Source organism: Cucumis sativus, chromosome 2, assembly GCF_000004075.3.
Source record: "Cucumis sativus cultivar 9930 chromosome 2, Cucumber_9930_V3, whole genome shotgun sequence".
Classification (NCBI taxonomy): Eukaryota; Viridiplantae; Streptophyta; class Magnoliopsida; order Cucurbitales; family Cucurbitaceae; genus Cucumis; species Cucumis sativus.
The window spans coordinates 10,613,004-10,622,779 of NC_026656.2; positions in this window are offsets into that span (position 1 = coordinate 10,613,004).

The window sequence follows — 9,776 nt, forward strand, 5'->3', positions numbered from 1 at the left end:
ATAAAGCACCTCCAGTACACTACTGTTATCGAACTTAACATATTAAGAACAAAGAAGTTTGGCCTATGTTAAATGAAATGTCCGAATAGTACTTATCGTTAACCAAATGAGTTTGTCGTTCTCTTACTTTTTCCAAGTAATACTTATAGTTAACAAAATAGTATTTATAAACTCAATCAATTTCATATCACAAGAGGTTAATTATCAAACGTTTATACATGGAGACCTTGCTCAATCAACAAAGAACGAATACAAAGTTGCAGTTGTAAGTTAGTGCCTTATGTATGACTTCGTACCTTTTCACGACATGGGTAGTGAAAAATTGATACAGATTTGTGTGAGACGTATTGAGGCTTTATTTTTAAAACTTATCCTTATATTTCTTTGAAATGCTTTCATAATTAGCATATCTTATTAGTAACATTCCATCAATAAACAAGTCTCCCCGTTTACACATCTATAGTCGAATAACGTTTTTTAAAATGTCTATACTTTATCCTCCTCCACGACATCGATTGATTGCAGAGCAACCTCTATTGTAGGGGTTTGCCTCCTCCACTTTGTCCCTATTAGGACAAGTTGGAGGTGGAGAAGGTTGATTGCAAGGATCGATAAATTTAAGGTATTTTGTCTCTGCTGCTACCTCTTGGCCCACGACCAACATGCCTATTAAGGCCAAACATATCAACCACGACTTCATGCTTTTTTTATTGTCTGCACGAGATCTTCTTGCGATTGTTTTGTATATTCGTTAGATGATTTCTCTATTAGTTTTCTCTGACATTTATATGTTCCATTATGGTTGAGAACACATACAATGATGCAGGAAAGTGGGGACCTACAATAGGTAGATGGTTAGGTAGGTACTTTTTGTGAGTTGTCTTGATGTCAAAAAGTTATATAAAAATATGAACCACACAATCATAATTTGTTGTCATTAGTTAAATATAAATCTATAAACGATACCTTATATTTTTAGTAAGAAGAGAGAAATTTGTTAAAAGAGTAGAGCTTATCTAATGTATAAGTGAAAAGTTGTATATTTGTTAGATGATTTCTTTATTAGTTTTCTCTGGCATTTATAAGTGTCATTATGGTTGGGAACTAGGGGTGTAACGATCTGAGTTGAACCTGAATAACCTGGACTACCCAATTTATATTATAAGTGTTAGGTTGGGTTGGAAACTAAATTCGGTTGTCTTCTCTTCCAACCCAACCCAACTCAACCCGGTTACACCCCTAATAGCAAGCATTCCGTCAAGTTAAAGTTAACTCAGTGACCATTTAGAAGTATTTACCAAATGTGGGAGAACAAAGTATTTGTTTGGAAACTTCAAGGACTGAATAGATATGAGTTTCAAACCTTAGGGACCAAAAGTGCATTTTAGCCTCAAAATGATCATATCTAAATAGGAAAAACTCATTTTCTCTCACACCATTAACAAACCCTAATCTCTTACCTTATTTTTGCCGACCCCATTGTCTTCCTCTCTAAACTCATATTTCGATGGAAAAGTCTGTATTGCAGAATGAATATTTCTACAACAGTAAGAGATGGGTTTATGCCAATGAGTTTCTCAAGGAATATAGGGTTTATGTTGGTTTGGTTTGGTCCTAATTTCAATTTCTACTCGTGAAACAAAGAGGAATCAATGATAGGCTTGCAAAATGTGCAAATTGCAAACAAATATTTTAGTTTAAAATTTTAATTTTGATTTCTTATTTTTGTTTTACTTTTTTTTTCTTCTTATTTTTGTTTTACTTTTTTTTTCTTCTTATTTTTGTATACTAAATTGTTGGTGTGGAGATTCAAAATTAAATCTGCTGTAGAAAATACAATATGTACAAGGGTACATATTTGTTGGTATTATTGCTCTATTATATGTATGAGTTTTATATCTAAAGGCTCTTTTCAAATTTCAAATAAACATTAGTTAGTTTATTTAAAACAATGTGAGTTTTCTCTATGTTTAAATACATCGGCATATATAATAGATTATGTAGAATATTTATCTCAATTTCTAATATATACATGCATGTAAATATATGACAAACTGTAACACCTTGAAATCTAAGGTAATTAATTTTAATCAGATTGCTCTATTGTTTTAGAACTTTTATTTTTTTGTTGGGTGTTACTTTATTGCTTTTGGCTTGGAAAAGAAATCTATTTATTGAGAAAGAAAAGAAGTGAAAGTGGAAAAGTTAATAATAATAATAATAATAATAATATATTATTATTATTAAGTATTATTTATATTGATAAAAAAAAAAGAAATTAGAATTTCTTTTCTTCTTCTTCCTCCAGCGCGCCGTGTCACAGTTGTAGCGTTTCAACCTCGAGATGGACGATTGTGCGGCACTTGTTCTAACTCAATGAACAAGTCAGCCGATCAAAATCCAAGAGTTGTGGGTAACGTCGATGTATGTCGTAACCTTCCTTTGCGTTTTAGGGAAATTTTATTTATATAACGCGGGAAAGAAAGAAATACATTGAAATAGACGTTACAATAAGCATTAAAAAAGGTCAATTGCAAGGAAAACGGGTTGCTTGCAAAGAGTACAACTAATGCTTGGGCGAGGATTCAACTGGTATGCCTTCCCTATAGTACATTTTGAACATTTTCTTCTCTGGCAGGCTTACATATGAAAATGCCGAAACGTCACACCCAAGCTTTATGACCTAGAATGAAAATCAAACACCTAAACTAGTTATGGAAACTAAAGATGAGATAAACTCGGGGTAATCAGAGCATATAACCAAAGGTAAACACACTTTGGAAAAATATGTTTGTGACACACTCCCCCACTTAAACAATTGACGTCCCCGTCGACTGGCAAAGCTGGAATCCTTCGATCTTCTGCCTCCACGCTTCACGGTCTTGGTACGTCTTTCACAAGCTTCTTCCATGAGGAGGCTCTTATGCTTCACCATGAACTTGTGTATCCTCCCCATGGGTCTTCTTCTTCAACTTCTGTTGATTCCTCGTGTGCTCCCACGAGGTGGAGATCTTTGTATCTTCAGAAACCGCATTCGTTCAGGTCGCGACGTCACGATATCCTGACCTTCCACATGAAGGTCTAAGGGGAGATGCTTCCCATCTGCCCATTTACTCAGCTGCTTCGAGACTCTCTCTAGATTGGCTCGAACAGTGTCTGATCTTCGCTTCCACTTCTTTCCAATGTTACGAGTCTGAGGCTCCTTCTTCATACATGGAAAATCAACAGGACGCGACAATACATGTTGTCCATCACCAACACTCTTTGTTGGACTTCTGTCAGTAGATGATTTCTTCACAACTGTAACACCAGGTTGTGTTGCCTCCAACGGTCGACCCCCATTCTTTTGCACTGACTTGCCGGCCTTCGTCAAACTCATGCCATCATGAGTGGCAGATTTTTCTTTCATTGATTCTTTTGACGCCTCTCGCATTGAGCCATCAGCTTGACAGGCCTGAATACGAGCCGACACATGTGGAACCCCATGACTGCTCTTGCTACGTTCTGACTCGAAATCAAGTTTGAGCACGAGTCTTCGTCTCCTTGCTTGATTCAAAGTCAAAATCGGCCGAGTACCGAAATGGTGGGCAACATCGTTGTTCATCTCTCTGACAAACGTTGATTTATGGGGACTCTGTCTCCCATCCCTCAGACTGTGTGCTATGGCCAGAATTTCTTCTTCAATCATTGTATGATTGCCCTCGGTGGCACTCTTCCTTCGACTCTCAAATGCGATAGGGTGTCCATTCTGTAGTGGGACCCCACTCAACGCATGACTACGCGCCTCAACGTCAGCTTCAACAGGTTGGGTCACGCTCATGGACCCAAGAGTTGGCCCTCTCCTCAGGGCTTGCTTCAGGACACGGTTGTTGACACACAACCGTCCATTCTCTTCCTCATGCAAAAAGCCTTGTGCTTTATACGGAGCTCCTACAGGTCTAGCGAATCTTGCACTCGACAATCTCCTTGATTGTCTCCAGGGTCCAGATGACACTAACTGTGCCATACGATGACTTTTCTCTGTAGGCGATCCTAACATGGGCAAACTATCACGTTTTCCATCTCCATATTTCTCTGCGACACACCTTGTGTCTTCTCGAACACGGTCCTCTCTCAGTTGCATGGCTGAGATTACTCTCAATCCTTTAGGTTGTCGAAGGGTTGTCTGCACAATGGTGGGGGTAGAGCCCGTGATCACTAGACATTTAGCTGCAGGCATCATGATCACTTGATGTTCGAGGAGGAACTCCATTCCGAGTACCACATCAAAGTCATCCATGCCTACAACCACAAAGTCAACGAAATCGCTCCATCCTCCCAACTGTATCACTGCCCGTTTTACTACTCCAACGACGGGTAAAGCTGTAGAATTCACAGCTTTCATTTGTCCCGTATCCTTCTTCCAATGAAGGTTTAGTCTCTGGCTTCTGCCACCGTTATGAAATTATGGGTTGCACCAGAATCAACCATAGTGCTTCTTGCATGGTTTCGATTTATCCAGGTGTCCACATACATTAGGTCCCCTTTCGTGCACCCACTTGTCTCCCCTGCTCTCTTTTGAAGGGAGGACAAGAGTCTTATGGCTCCCACTCTAACATTTTGAACTCCTTCTACTTGCCCAACTTCATCCTCTGGTTGACCCGACGTGTCATTTGAGTCTGCAGCTGACGAGGCTTGAAAGGCATAGAAGGTAGCTATATCTGGACATTCCCTCGCCCGATGTGGTCCATTACATATATAGCAACTAAGAGGACGATTCGACGTGTTTGGATTATCACGTCTTCTCCAGGTGTTCCCTGTATTGGACTTAGAAGGCTTGCGGTCTCTATCGGGACTTCTACTTCCACTGACAGCTTTGGAAGAATTTGGTCGGCTGTTTCGGTCTCTTCCAGGTGAAGAGCTTTGATGACGTCTCGTCTCTTGAGCGTCACTAGATAGATCAAACAAATGCTCAACTGTTGCATAGGCCGACTCAAGGTCTTCAACTCTCTGTTCGTACAGCTTAGTCCTTGCCCACGGCTTTAACCCTTCAACAAAACTGAAGAATTTGTTCTTCTCGGTCATATCAGATATGTCTAACATCAGCCCCGCAATTTGCTTCACATATTCCCGAATGGTTCCAGTGTGCTTTAGTTCCCGCAGTTTTTGTCGAGCCAGAATCTCGACATTCTCAGGGAAAAACTGCGAGCGGAGTTCTTTCTTCAAACTGTCCCATGTGTCTATTACACAACACCCTTCCTGAATGTCAATGTATCGGGACCTCCACCATAACTTTGCATCCTCAGATAGATGCATGGTTGCCAATGTCACCTTGGCTTCCTCTGCCACGGTGTTTGTGGCTTTAAAGTACTGCTCAATATCGAAGATAAAGTTTTCCAATGCCTTTGCATCCCTTGCCCCACAGAAGGGCTTGGGTTCTGGGATCTTTATCTTGCCAACTGCCATCGCTCCTCCAGCTGGAGCTTGATTGGCCAATGCTCGCATCGTAAGGTTCATTTCTACGATTTCATTTCTAACGACATCCAGGGTGGCTCAAAAGTCCTCTGACATGCCATTTATCATTTCTATTATATTCTTTTGGGAGTTATCTAGCTCCATAACTCGCTCCTCCATCCAGGCAATAGAGTCCGATGAACTGTCCCCACGATCGTAGGGAACATTTCCAATTCTCTCGATTTGTGACTCTAACATGTCAACTCTAGCCAGCAAATCCTGTATGGGTAATCCGTCCAGGCGACCGGACACCGCATCAACAGCAGCGACTCTCTCGGCAACTTCCTCAAGTCGTTCTTCCATAAATCGGATGGAATCATGAACTTCCATCAGGTGGAGCATCTGCTCTTCGATCCCCACCAATCGTTCTTCATGGGTCTTGCTCGCTCGTTTTGCAGTCGACATTTTATTTTTGTCCAAACTGTCAGCCAACCTTGGCTCTGATACCACTTGTCACAATCGTAGCGTTTCAACCTCGAGACGGACGATTGTGCGGCACTTGTTCTAACTCAACGAACAAGTCAGCCGATCAAAATCCAAGAGTTGTGGGTAACGTCGATGTATGTCGTAACCTTCCTTCGCGTTTTAGGGAAATTTTATTTATAAAACGCGGGAAAGAAAGAAATACATTGAAATAGACGTTACAATAAGCATTAAAGACTGTCAGTTGCAAGGAAAAAGGGTTGCTTGCAAAGAGTACAACTAATGCTTGGACGGGGATTCAACTGGTATGCCTCCCCTATAGTACATTTTGAACATTCTCTTCTCTGCCAGGCTTGCATATGAAAATGTCGAAACGTCACACCCAAGCTTTATGACCTAGAATGGAAATCAAACACCTAAACTAGTTATAGAAACTAAAGATGAGATAAACTGGGGGTAATCAGAGCATATAACCAAAGGTAAACACACTTTGGAAAAATATGTATGTGACACACCGCACCCCCCCCCCCCCCCCCCCGTTTTTTTTTTCTCCTTCTTCTTCCGTTTCTCTTCTCTTCTTTTTGCCCTAGCACCAGCCACCCACCATCTTCTTCCTCTTTCCTTTTCGTTGAAGCCGCCGCCACCCCCTTCCTCTCTTCTTCTCCATTCGTCCACTACAGCCACCGCACACCCTCACTACTTTCGACGAAGCCAAAATCCAATCAAGCCCAACAGTCCGTTTGCGCCTGCCTTCGTCCGACTTTGTCCGCCCACAACCGTCGTGTCTCTCTACCCACAACCGTCACGCCTCCATCTGAAATCAAGTCGTTGTCTAGATCTGTGAAGTTGCCTCACCTTCGTCCGCGCCGGTCTTCGTGGTGAAACTAGCCATTCTATTCTACCTTGCACGCTGTTGCTTGGGTCGACTGGTGCACTAACGTTTCTGCCCTGCCACGAAGAATACTGGGTTTTTGTGCTGTCAATTGTGGACAGTGTTTGAATTTTTGGGTTCACGAAAGTTGCTTCGAGTTCAATTCTCCATTTAATTTGAGTAAGTTTTGGAATTTACATTAGAGTGAATGATTGAATGGATGAAATTGCTTGTGGAAGTAATGGATTTCTGTTCGATTTTGTTTAGGTTCGTTCGTTACATTGTAGTTTGAAAAAGGAGCTTAAGTAAGGTTAAGGTAAGGGACTTTCTACTGGACCCATATGTGAATTTCAATGATTAAAACGATTTGACTGTTATGTATGGACTTGAGTAACTTAAAGGGTATGACTGCTAAGTGTAAGTCGATGTGGTTTAAGGGACTTAATGGCTTTAGATAGTTTTATGTGTGTTGATGGAATGACTAAATTAAAAATGTTTGTTGATTGAACCGAGGATGGTTGACTGTTATCTTAAAGAATGGATGATATATGTTTGACTGGATTGACTGAACTGAGATGAGTGACACTTATGTATGAGTATACCTAATCGAGAAATCGTTACGCTAAGGTCAGATTATGTATTAGAAAGGGATTCTCTACTACTGGAGTCAACCACTGATATATTTATGTATGGATGTTTGAATGCGTACTGTGAATGACTGAATTTATATATGTACATAAAATTGATGTAGACTTGATGTTGAACGCATATGGTGTTTGTTTGGAATTATATATGTAGATGTGGTTGTAGACATGATGATATATATAGATGTGGATGTAGACAGGACGATAATAGTAGAATGTGTTGTATAAAAACGTGGATGTAAATTTGTGATTGTGATATGATTGGGTGTAGGTTATATTAAAGTGTGGTTTCGTATTGGTGAACTGAGTGGTGTTATGACCTTGTAGTTTGATTGATTGTGTATTAAAATGTTACCCACGGTCTTTGGACTAAAGTGAGATAGGTTGACTGTTAGAACGTTAAGTGAAAGGACTATATATATTGAAGTAGTTGAACGATGTTATAAATGACCGTTAAGATGTTTAGAATGGACTGAGGGGAAAATTGTTAGTTTTTTTTTTTTTTTGGGATGTGTCCCTTGTAGGTGTCCTATGGGATCACCAATTATTATGCATCCTTCAGGAGCATTAGACTGATATGTGTTTCTGCAGAACACTGGACTGAAATGTACGTCCCTCGGGGCTTTAGACTAATATGTGTATCCTACGGGATCACAAGACAGTGACTGTGCAGGGTATCCCAATAGGACGTTAACCGTTTATTTTTCCCCAACGGAACCAGTAGTGGGGTCTCTTATTGAGTATATTTATACTCACCTTTTTATGTTTATTTTTTTTCAGGCAAAGGTAACAAGGGTGGCAAACCGGCGAGGGGCAGGAAGGAAGCGTGATTGCCATAGGGAATATATTTTTATTTTGCATCCGCTTTATGTTTTTGATGTTTAAAACATTGTGATGTAACTGAGCTTACGAACTATTTTTTTTTTTTTTTATAAACAGTACTTTTAAAGTTTTGAATATTTGAAATCGGACCTGACTTAAATTTGTTTTTCCTCGATTGTATGTTTTTCAAATGTCTTATATTTCATTTTGTATCAATAAAAGTCTTTTGTCAAAAGTTAATGACCTCGACTTAGTTAGAAAAGTTGGGTCGTTACACAAACTATGTGAAGTATATATCTCATTGAAAGATTAAAATATGGAGTATATATTAAATATGTATATTTGATTTAAATACATAACACATATTATTTGAAATAAACCTCATATACACAAAGATTTACAACCATAAGTCAACGTTAAGTGAAATCGACCGAAATTTACATATGAATTTTTAGTGAAAATTTGCTATATGTAAACAAGAAAATGAAAATTTATCTTGAAATATACTTACTTGTACATTTAACCTCCTTGAAGACAATAGAGAACCAAATATGAAAATAATGCAAAATGTTTTATTAACAAAAAAATGTCCATGGACCCACAGTACGAAATAACAAAAAGACTATGTGATTAATGAGTCAGACACTCAGAAAAACTAAATACACAATTGTTCAGATCTTGCTAAACAATATTAGTACGTGATCTTATACTAATTCTAAACAATCTTGGTAAATGATATTGGAATATGATCGTTTACCAAGATCTAAACAATCACGTACCATATCTAAATGATTTTGATTCACGATCGTGTATCAATATCATCTATACTTAGTACAAGATCGTATACCAATATCGTTTAGATTTCATATACCAAGATCTAAACGATTTTTGTTCAAGATCATCTACCAAGATTTAATATGGAAGAGGAAATATATGAGAGATGAAGATTGTTTCCCAATTAGAAATGTAAAGAAATGAAAAATGAGAGATGATGAAAAAGGAAGAAATTTCGAAAGAGAAAATAAAGAAATCATGAATAAGAACAGGTGAAAATATGAATATGAAGAAGTGAGATAAATAAATCGTAAAGAAGAAGAAAAAGAAGTGAAAAATCGTTTGCAATATTCAAAGATAAGCTTAAAATTTATGAAAATACCATTGACTTTTTTATTTGTGATACGAGCCGTAAATATTTTAGTATTTTGTTATATTTATAAAAATTAATAATTATTTTAATAAAAGAAAAATAAGGAGTCAACAAAGGAAAGTAAATAATATACCAAAATTTCTAAAAATACAATGAAAAGGTTAATTTTGTCTCAAATAATAGCTAAAAATTTTGAAGGACATTTATGAAATATTATGTTTAAAAAGGACTCAATGGGTAAAAATGTCTTAAATTATGTAGAGATATGCAAAGGTATTGTTGGGTTAGACATTTTTAGTTGTAAATTTTTTTACTTAAATATTGGGCCTATAATGGGCTTGTGTAGGCCCAATTTTAAAGACCGTATTGTCAATAC